We start from the raw sequence: 10,991 nt of genomic DNA, 5'->3' as shown, positions 1-10,991 counted from the left end.
AAACCTTGGGAGAATGACCTAATCTCTTATAGTTTCTTCACCTGCAAAATGGGAATAATAATGTACTGATTCATTGGAGAAGGTGTGTAAACAAATCATCAGAGTGACACTTAGCAGACATTTATTTAATGCTGGCTGTTAGCTTCCGTTGAGAAACAACTGACATGTGATTAAGATCATCCGTGTCCTGGGGCACCTGGGTGGTTCAGTGGTTGAGCGTCTGCCTTTGGCTCCGGTCGTGATCTCTGGGTCCTGGGATCAAGTCCCGCATCAGGGACTCACCACAGGGAGCCTGCTTCTCCCTCTGCCTATGTCTCTGCTTCTCTCTGTGTCTCTCATGAATGAATAAATAAAATCCTAAAAAAAAAAAAAAGATCGTCCGTGTTCTGACGTGCCATAGTTCAATCTCCCCGCTGGGAGCCCAGGGCCTCACAATGCCATAGCTGTGGCCCCACTGTGGATGGGACTCAGCTTTGCTGAGCTCAACATAAGCCTCCAGTCCACTGAACCAACCTCCTCCTCACTCTCTCTGAAAAGTGCTGGGTAATCAATTAGTGCTTGCTGCTGGTAATAGCAACAGTGATGATAAGAATCTGTGAAGTATAACTCCATTTTATAGTCACCATTCATTTCCTCTCAGTGTGGGAACCTCCCAATCAGATGACTGCACGTGAGAATAAAGTCTTACAATGCCAAGGTGTGTCACTGGTTATGTTCCCCCAGCCAGAAAGGGGAAAGTGGGATTGCAAAACCAGTGTCACCTGCCCTCAGCTGATAAGCCCTACTGCCTTCCAGGCCTGCAGTTTCTCTAGGTCTCACTTCTTTTCCCCGGGTGGTCAGGTGTCTGGGAGCCTGCAGGCACTGATAGTTTCTGGTTTGAGTGTTCCCATAAAACCGTGCACAGGTATCTGTTAATACAATTTCATGGTATTACCATGATGTATTTGTGAATTTTGTAATAGAGTCTATCATTTCTGTGTTCCTGGTGACCTTCCCAGACCTCCCTCTGATTTGGAAAAGGTGGGTTAGACCCTTTGGCCTTCCCCAGTGAGGACCTGGCCGCCGCTGGTGGCGGTGGTAGGAATTGACAGGCAAAGCCAAGTCTCCAGAGGCATCTGTCCCTTCAGCCTCCTTTATCCAATTCCAGGCAAGCGCCTGAAATAGCTCTGCCACTAGCCAGTTCCTCAGTCCCTTTAACAAGGGGGCAAGTCTTCTTCCTCAGGGAGAAATGGTTTCGACGTACAATGAGAAGCAACGGTTGCTTTAAATAGCCTTAACAAGGGGCATCAGATCACCACTAAGGTTCCCTCCAGTTCTGTGGTTCTAGAATCTTAATGATCATGAGCCAGAGACAGTTTGAAGGGAGACTGAAAAAACTCAGTGGGGAGAGAAAAAAAAGTTAGATGGCTTAGAACAGGAGCGTGGAGAGTGAAAGCAGCTTTGAAATTTTTCCACTTGGAGTTGTGGCTGCGTTTCGAGCCAGTTTTCGGCTCTGCTGGGTTCTCCTTCCTAAAAGGCACGCCACTGTGGGACTTCAATCAGCCCACCCAGCTAGCTCGCTGGTATGCCCTGAAACCAGCAAAGAACCAGGCAGTCAGAGGTGTGGCTCCTTTGCTGTGCCTGATGCTACTCCCAGCAGACCCGACCTGCAGTCGGTGGTGCTCTGGGGTCTCCAGGGGCTTCCTTCCCAAGGCCACTGAGCGGTCTCCAGGCCTTTTACCTGGTCTTGTCTGTGTTGAGGTGCCACACAGCCAGACAAGCCTGGTGGCAAAAATCCAGCCCCTGTGACTTATGCGACCTGAATATGTTTTGGAGACTCTTCTCTTTCTCTAACCTACGAGCTATTACGAGTTCCCGTGAGAACTAGACGTGCACATGCATACATGGCCATACTTCACTGTCAGTCAAAAAGCTTTAGGAGTAGCAATGAAGTACGTGCCCAGGTGGGCCCCTGGGTGGCTATGGGAACTTAGGGAAGTTACTTGACTTCTCTGTGCCTCAGTTTCCTTGCCTGTGAAATGGAGATAATAGTACTATCTACTCCAATGACTTGGGGTTAATGGTTATTAAATGAGAAAACACGTGTAAGATGCTTAGGATAGTAATTGGCAGATGGTATGAGTGTGTGTTAGCTATTACTATTATTGTTATTAGTACTACACAGCACACCCAGCCTAATGCTGGCACAGGGAAGTGCTCAATAATCCCTGACACCTTTATACTAAACTTGCTGCCTGTCCTCTGGAATTCCTGACTTTCTAGTCGCCCGGCTCAACTGAGCCTCTCTCCAGCTAATATGAATCCAGGGCTTCAGGGGCTGCTCAGCAATCGGACATTAAAGGCCCACATTTGGTGGCCTCCATGGGTGAGCAGGTGGGGCTGGAGACCAAAGAGGTGAGAAGGACCAGCAGTACTCCAAGAATAAACTAATAATAGCAGGATATTTGAAGTCCCCAGTGTGTCCTTGCCGATATCGGTGACCTGGAAGCCTCCTGAGATTCCTGAGACTGTAGGTAGGGCAAACCGTACTGGCAGAGCCATAATCATAATGGCATCTGCTGTGTACCAGGCACGCTTCTAAAGGCTCTGACATCTATTACCTCATGTAGTTTTCACAGGAACCTTTAGTAGTAGGCCTTGTCGTCCTTATTGTCACATGAGGAAATCCAGGAACAAGAAGACTAAGTAGCCTAAGATCGCACAGGTAAGAAGTCCAGAGCCAGGATCCGAACCCAGGCTCCAGAGACCACAGCTTTATCCTCCTTGCTACACTACCTGGAGTCAGGGAGGGGGAACCCTGGGAATCATGCAGGAAGAGATTTCTTCTTCCCCCAGGTGGTAGGAAACCCACTGGTTACTTCAGTGCATGGGGTTTTACCCCACAGATCCATCCCCGTGCCTGCCCCTCCTACGGAGGTCACCTGCCTGTCATGCATTCAACACCCGGAGGGAGAGTCTGCTCAGTTAGCTCAGCACCACCCAGGAAAGGAATCCCTCTCCAGGGCGCAGGACTCCTGCCAGGCCCCTCATAGGCTTTTGGCTAGCCTCCAGATGGCTGCCTTTGCAGAGGAGAGGATGCCAGTCCAATCAGTTGTGACCAGGGTGGTGGGAGGTCATGTGGTACAGAGGAATTAAATGCTTCCCTGCAACCCGAAAGAGCTTGACTAAGACGGGAACCCACAAGGAAGAGTGTGGCTGCTTTGCATCCCTAATCATATTGAATTGTACTGTCTGTTCACTTAGGAGTCTTAAAATAAAAAAAAAGTAAAAAAATTATACACACACACAAAGTGTATATATACATACATATATATGATTGCTTAATAATAATGAAAAATAAAACTCTCTAGTCGTAGAAGATTGGTTGAATAAATTAAGATCCACCCAAACAGCAGATTGCTATACAGCTATTAAAATCAATAGCTATATAGCTATTGAATAGCCTGGGTGGCTCAGCGGTTGAGGGTCTGCCTTTGGCTCAGGGTGTGATCCTGGGGTCCTGGGATCAAGTCCCACGTCGGGCTCCCTGCATGGAGCCTGCTTCTCCCTCTGCCTGTGTCTCTGCCTCTCTCTCTCTCTCTTTCTCACATGAATAAATAAATAAAACCTTTAAAAAGAAAAAATAAAATCAATGCTATGTAAGTGTATTTATTAGCACAGAAGGATGTTTTCAATATGTCAAGACCAGCTTGAAAAACAAAATGGATATTCTGATCCTGTTTTCATAAAAAGCGTATATATGTGTACAGAAAAATTTCTCATTTACACACACAAAATGTTGAGGCTATCTTTGATAGGAAGTATGATAACTTGAGTTGCTTCCTTTTTACTTACTTATATCTACATTTTCTATAGTGAACATGTGTTTCTTGCGTAATAAACTCGGTATTTTAAAAATCTAATAGTATGTTGAAATAGCCTTAATTTTGTCAAAAGATCCATCTCTCCTTAAACGTGAGAAAACAAAATTTTCTGAATTTCTTGTTCTTTTTCATTTGTCCCTCCTGCTTTTGGTGGAAAGCAAACAGTATTCACTGTGGAGAATGACTCGAGGCCAGGAACTTGCCTTGAAGTAATGGCTTATGAGAGAGAGGGGACAGTTTAGAGATTTATCTAACCCAATTCCTTATTTAACAGATAAGGAAACTGGACCCACGGACTTAGCTAGTTTTCCAAGTGCCTAGTAGCAAAAGCTCAGCTGCAATGCAGGTCCTCAGATGCCTAGCCCAGGGCATACTCTGCACCACCATGACAGGCCATGACATCGGCCCTCTTGATGCTGAGAGGAGACCGAAGTCACTTATCATGGAGATGATGACTCTCAGTATAGGAAGAACTATTATGCTGACCACGATCAGTCACAGTTCTTCGGCTCTACAAAGAGGCAGACGTGGAAGTTGGGTTTAACTTACTATAGATACCATGGTGAGAGTTAAGACATTGTGGTGGGTGATAGGAAGATAATTCTGGTACTTCCTTCTGGAAATCTCCTATCTGGAAAGGTTTTGTGTGATTGCACACGAAGGCAGAGGCCCGGACACAAGTCTGGTCCCCAGATTCCTTCCTCTTCTTCAGTAGCTAGGTCATAAATGCTGCTTGGGATATTTTCATTCCCCTTCCCAACGCTCATCTTTCTGGAAAGTAGAATAGTGACAGTAAGTCCAGATCAGCATGGTATAAACATTGTTCTTAGCCCTTTGTGGAACCAGTTTTGAGAAGCTGCACTGATAATATTGGTTTGTCAACTTCCCTAGAGAATTCTTGGCATTAGCACTACCACATTCATCAAGATTTTTGGTTGCACACATCAAAAACCCCACTTGACCCAGTTGAGGCAAAAGAGGGACTGTATTAACTCATGGAATTCAAGGAAAGGTTGAGTATCTAAACTATGCAAAGATCAGGGATACATGGAGCTAGGCCTCAGGAATCATGAGAACCGAGGACGTCAGTCCCGGGCAGGCCTTGGTCTCTGCCTCTGGCCTCTGCTTCTCACACATGGTTGCTTCATCCTCTTTCCACTGCAACAGGCTGACTCCACTTCCCATGGCCATACTTCCACCTGACAGTCTCCATCACTAGGCACGAATGTTGCTGGGGATCTCTCACTTGTCCCAAGTTAAGAGATCCCTGTGGAAGGGCCAGCGCGGGTAAGCTATGACTAGGGCGCTGGGACATAGAAATACATGACAATTCCAACGGGAATGCAGTGTTTGTCCTGGAGGAAGAGTCCAGGAGACTAGGAGGTATTTGCTGAGACAAGGATATCCTCTTCCCCCTCCTTAGAGATAAGGGCTTGAGGAGAACAGCCTGAACAATGAGATGGGAGTGGAATCCTTAAGAAGTCGAAATAAAAACTCCCGAGAGGGGAATGTGCCTGGCTAGGGATATCCACCCTTACAATGATTGACATCTGGTGGAAAAAAACCTGGAGCAAATCTCTCCTTGATCGGGCTCCCAAAGAGAGCACCTGGTTATCTTAGGGGCTGAGACAAGTTTCAAGAACTGTGCCCCCCCCCCACCCTTTCCCAACCCACTCTTAGAGAACTAAACCGTGGGGGTAACCATCCTGCCATTTTAACTATATTTATAAATCCCTGATCCTTTATGTAGGGCTTTTTTTCTATTCTGCGCTTAGCCCGAATGTTGCTATTTTCACAGAGGAAATCGGAGGAAAGAGGCTGTAATTATAGGTCAGACACCAGTTCCGGAAGCAGCCAAGGCAGCAGAGAGCCCATGGCTCCCTGCCCTCTTCCGGGCTGCACCCTGGACCTCTCCCCCTCTTTCCTCGGGCCTAGGGCAGCGCTCGTGCCTTTGTCCCCTTCTCGTCTCTTCCTTTGTTCACCAGCTCCACATATCACGGGACGGAAAGGGAAAGTTAGAAATAAAAGCCAGTGAATTAAAGCACCACGATGCTTGGACAGACCTGTCTCTTGGAGATAATTCAAATGGAAAAGAAAAGGGGAAAAAATATAACACATACACACACACATTTCAGGTCATTGGCCTTTTTAAACAGACCGCCGGCAATATTTACTCCTCCCGAAATAGCACAGTCACATGAAATAAAACCGTGTTCGGTAAAGCCCGCAAAACAAAAGGACAATTTACAGGCTGGCACACTTACTGAGAGCCCTCTGTTTGCCAGCCCGGATCAGGGCCTGCAGCTTCCTGACTCTCCTGGCCACCTCTGCCCAAACCCTGCGGGACATTGGGGGGGTGGGGGGGTGGGGTCAAGGTCACACTGCCTTGGAGACCCTCCTGGACATTTGTCCCCTCCAATAATTTGGGAAGGTGGCCGAAGGGTGGAGAGCAGAGCTGTGACAAGGATGTGGCGAATGTGGCCTCCATCATAGAACAGGTGCCTAGAAGTGCAGGTTGCAGACATCACAGGAACAGTGCCCCTCACCAACGGTGGCCCTCACCCTCTGGCATGGCCACCTCTGTCTCCCTTTGTCCCTCCTTTGGTTCTGTCTTCTTTGTTGCCTACCTCCCCCCATCCTCTCTTGACTTTCCTTCATTTACCCCATACCCTTTTTTATATTCCCCCTTTGCCTTCTCTCCTTACCTCTTCATTGTGCTGGGGCCCCCGGGGGACCTTTCCTGAGCAATCATGCTGTAGCCTGACAGGTCAGTGAGTGGACAGGCATAGGCCAGGTCTGGGCTTGTGGTGACCTCCCATGGGGGCTCAGGCCTCACTGAGGTCTCAAGGAAAGCTTCTCGGCTTCACCCTTTGAAACTCTTCTCAGTTGCCCAAGATTCCTTTTACAAAGCCAAAAGCCATTTGAGAGAAAAAAAAAAAAAAATTCATTAGCTTGGTGAATATGCTTCCCAAAGCCCCTTCACATTCGCTGATGTAATCTTTACATGGACCTCAGGGAGTGTGCAAAGCAGGGGAGGAAGCAGAAAAATAAAGATGTTCAGTAACCGACCCGAATCAGTCAGAGAACCCTGTTTTCTGCTCCCTGGGCTTCTGTGCACAGAGAAAAAAGAGGAAAATAAGAGCCATTCCAGTTGCCAGAGAGAGGCTCTTCTAGTATCCAGGGTGAGAGTTACACCTCACCTGAATGAGGCCTGAATCCCTGGCTTATCACATGTTGGACACTTGGTTGACAGTGGAGGTCATCACCTGGAACCTCACGAGGCCTCCACGGGGGCTCCACGTTTCCTGCCCTTACATCACAGTCTAGCGGCTGTCACCTTCGTGTGTGTTCACTGCCAAAGCACGTCCAGCGAGGTGCAAGGGGTTAGCCAGCGATGTGCATAACACATACTCCAATTTTTTCAAGTGTTTTGCGGTTGTGAAGAAAATTATCTTGAGGGCTCCAATGAAGTTTGTCTGCCAACTGATCAACCGATCAACCAGTCTAGCTATCATCTAGCTATCAACAAATAGTTGCTGAGTCTCAGCATCATGCTACGTGATAGCATGTGTGAGGTTCTGATGTTTGTGGGGAAAGGAAACCTTAAGAAAGTGAGGGTTGCCGAGCCCATGTGCTTTCACTTCTAACAGCCAGCACCTGTGTCTCTATGTCAAAGGGCTGTCCTCAGGCTGTCAGGATGTCCTTTGCCTGGGGACCCTGTGAGGTGAGGGCCTGGACTGTCCACACCCATGGAGCAGCCCTGGACCAGTGACTGATAGGTACAGGGGCGTTGGTCCCCAGTGGGACTGAGCTTGTCACTTGATTTCATCCCTGTTTGGCTTCCACATACTCCCCAGGCTACGTTGCCATACTCCTGATTTTTCCTGGAAACACATCCATAAAAACCACTCTCACCTCAATTCTTATTTTAGGATATGCTTGCTTTGTCTTGGGCTCCATCCCACGTTAATCTCAAGGATCAGAGTAAACGAGAGAGATGAGGGGGGCAGACCAGGCTCTCCTTCCGGCACCAGAGAAGCCTGTCAGTACAAGCTGTAGGTGGGGTCTTCCTAAACACCCAGGGATCAGAGCCAGCACCCAGGCAGGGAGGGGAACCATGGTCCCAAGTCTGCACGGAGTGCAGCCCCGGGGTGGGGGGGCCAAGGACTGATAGGAAATTAAGATCCTTTGACACCTAGGAGTTTCCAGGTTGAAGAATACTAGAAGACAAAACCGAGACAAGAGAACATCTGCAAAGTGGCCAGAGATGACAGCCGTGAGGCATTTCTCCCAAGTGGCTTCCATGGAGCAGACCTGGGCCTGATCATCTGGGAACTACCATCTGGGATGCCCAGAAAGAACTGAGAAAAGGAATGAAGTATTGAGACGTTGATACAACATGCATGAGCCCTGAAAACCCAAAGGAAAGAAGCCAGACACAAAAGGCTACCTAGTGCACGGTTCCCCTTACATGAAATGTGCAGAAATAGGCAAATCCAGGGAGATGGAAAGTAGATCAGCGGTTGCCAGGGGCTGGGGCAGGAGAGGAAGAGGAGCAACTGCTTCATGCACACAGTTTCTTTATCAGCGATGGTGATGTACTGGAATTAGTGGTGATGATCACAAAAACCTTATGAAAATACTAAAGTCCTATAAACTGTGCACTTTAAAATGGTAAAATTTTGTGCTATGTAAATGGTATCTCAACAAAAGGTAGGGAGGAAGGAAGGAGAGAGGGAGGGAGGAAGGAAGGAGGGAAGGGAGGAAGGAGGAAGGGAGAACAAACAAAAGAACTGGGAACTTTGGGGCAGTGGAAGGAGAGGCTGGAGTCCTCCTTCATCGGGGCTGCAAGTTAGTAGAATTTTGGATATTAATGTATTAATGTGTGCTCCTCCCTCCTTTGGCTGGTGATGATTGGGATCATTAGTGTTCTGTAAGTGATGAAGGAGGGAGGACCTCTGTGGCTGTACGTGGTGGCAGGTCCTGCTCAGTGATAAATTTCTGTAAACTTCTTCAGCACCTAAGGTCTCCACTGCCTAAGATATAAGGATGAAGGAGATAGAAGGAGACTTTTTTGCCTAATGATTTCATGAGTGTCCATCTCATTCCCCAACTACAATGTAAACTTCTGAGGGTAGAGATCATGTCCTTTGAGGGAATTGGGGATTCTCTCTTCTTTTCCTTGACCCTGTGACCTCCCCACGCTGACTCTAAACTGAATGTAGACCTGGGGCCTGACGCTAGGGCCCATGCTGGATGAGTCTTCAATCCTCTGTTCTATTGGCTGCTAATTTCTCTACCTTTTTCTCCAAGGATCAGGGATGGTTCACAGTTCCAGAAACTTCCCTCATTTCTGTCCTAATACTTGGCATCATTTGCTCCCTTCAACAGGAAAGCAAGTTTGATTTCTGGAGGTCACGTGACACCTGCTTTTTCTTGCTCACAAGACATGCCAACACGGAGCAAGCATATAATGTGACCACCAGGGTAATATATTTGCTATTAAACTCCAGCAAGATTGAGGCTTATGCATCAAAGCCAGTTCAAAAATCACTACACGTTTTCTCTTTCGGTGGAAAAATAAAGAACTTCCAATTAAACTGTGGAATGGAGCTCCTTCCATCCAGTCCCTCCTGTATTTCCTAAACTTCTGGGAATAAAAATAAGTCCTGTTCGGACTGCAGTTAGTTGGTTCCTTTCTACTCTAGAAACTTCTCCACTGTCCTTTGTGTGCTGTGCTGGGGGCCTGAGGCCTCCACTCCTCACCCCACTCCTCTGCCCGGAGAAACAGACTTGTGCCGCCGGGCCAGGCCTCCACGGGCCCACACTTCATAAGGGGGTCTGTCTCCAGACACCCAGGTCAGGTGTTTACTCGAAGGCTTGGATGAATAGGAATGTCACTTCCTTGTTTCAGAATTGGCAGAGTGCCCGCCCCTCCCTACCGGCTGAGGGCCAGAGATGGCTTGAGGTCTACACGTCCTCTCTACAGGCACATTCTCTCTCTCTCTCTCTCTTTAAAGATTTTATTTATTTATTCATGAGAAACACAGACGTAGGCAGAGGGAGAAGCAGGCTCCATGCAGGGAGCCCCATGCGGGACTTGATCCCCGGTCTCCAGGATCACGCCCTGAGCCAAAGGCAGATACTCAACTGCAGAGCCACCCACGCGTCCCTAAGGCACATTCTCAATGTCCCCGAGGCCCAGCTACATCTGGACTCAGAATTTCTGCCTCCTGAGAGAGTATGAGCATTTGTGTATTTTACATGTGTGTTCATGGGGCTGGTATATGCATACTATAGGTTAGAGTGTTTGGGGGGCATATGATATATATCTACACACACATATATATTTATACACACACAAGAACACATATAGATGTGATTTTTCATAAGTGGTATCAAATGATATATTGGAAAGCTGTTTTTCTAAGCAAATAATAAAAATGGATATTACCGAGTGCTATGGACTAATCTCATTTAACCTTTAAAGCCATTCTGTGAGGTCGGTACCATTGGTATCCCCATTTCACAGATGAGGAGACTAAACTGTGAACAGAGGGAATAAAGTTAGCCTCTGGGGAGCGGCCATACAGCTAGAAAGGGGGCAGAACCTGGATTTGGACTCCTCTGACTCAAAGACTCTGCTCTTGACCATACAGCCCGGCGACAGTAGGCAGCACAGGCTAGCAAGAGTCTTGAAGTTTGTTCATTCATTCATTCATCCATTCATTCAGATAACATTTGCTGAGTGCCTTAACGTGGGCTAGATTATGGGAGTAAAAATATGAACAAGACACAGATCTTCTTGAGACTCAAAGTCTTTTGAAGTAGACAAGGGTATAAATAAATCATTGCAGCTCAGAGTAATGAGGCACATTGCAAAGAGAACAAAAGAGAAGCCATTAGTACTACCCAGGGAAGTTATAGATGTGACATTTTAACTGCATCTCAAGAAAAGAAAAAAGAGAAGCTATTTGCTAGAGAGTTAAACTGGAGAAGAGAAAAGCAGGAAAGGCCACTTCAGGCTGAGCAAATAGCATGTGCAAAGTACTAGAAATCTCAAGTGTGTTATGTGGCTGCAGGTAGAGAGTAAGGGAAGGGAGCTCACAGATGAGCATTCAGACCAGG

The 10,991-nt window shown here is 47.3% G+C and overlaps 1 long non-coding RNA gene across 3 annotated transcripts in view; it reads right to left on the bottom strand.

Moving 5' to 3' along the window:
- Positions 1–296: 296 nt before the first annotated feature.
- LOC121492172 overlaps positions 297–10,991 on the bottom strand; it is a 39,715-nt gene continuing 29,020 nt past the window's right edge. Inside the window, exons 2-4 of one of the 3 annotated variants that reach the window (XR_005988128.1) lie at positions 6,569–6,762; positions 4,413–4,634; positions 297–357 (exon numbers count right to left, since the gene is read on the bottom strand). This is a non-coding gene — a long non-coding RNA (uncharacterized LOC121492172). The other 2 variants (XR_005988127.1, XR_005988131.1) reach the window with 2 other exon arrangements.

The sequence above is a fragment of the Vulpes lagopus genome, chromosome 1 (genome assembly GCF_018345385.1).
Source record: "Vulpes lagopus strain Blue_001 chromosome 1, ASM1834538v1, whole genome shotgun sequence".
NCBI classification, from domain to species: domain Eukaryota; kingdom Metazoa; phylum Chordata; class Mammalia; order Carnivora; family Canidae; genus Vulpes; species Vulpes lagopus.
Note: the sequence above shows the minus strand (reverse complement) of the source record. Positions and strands in the feature narration are given on the sequence as shown.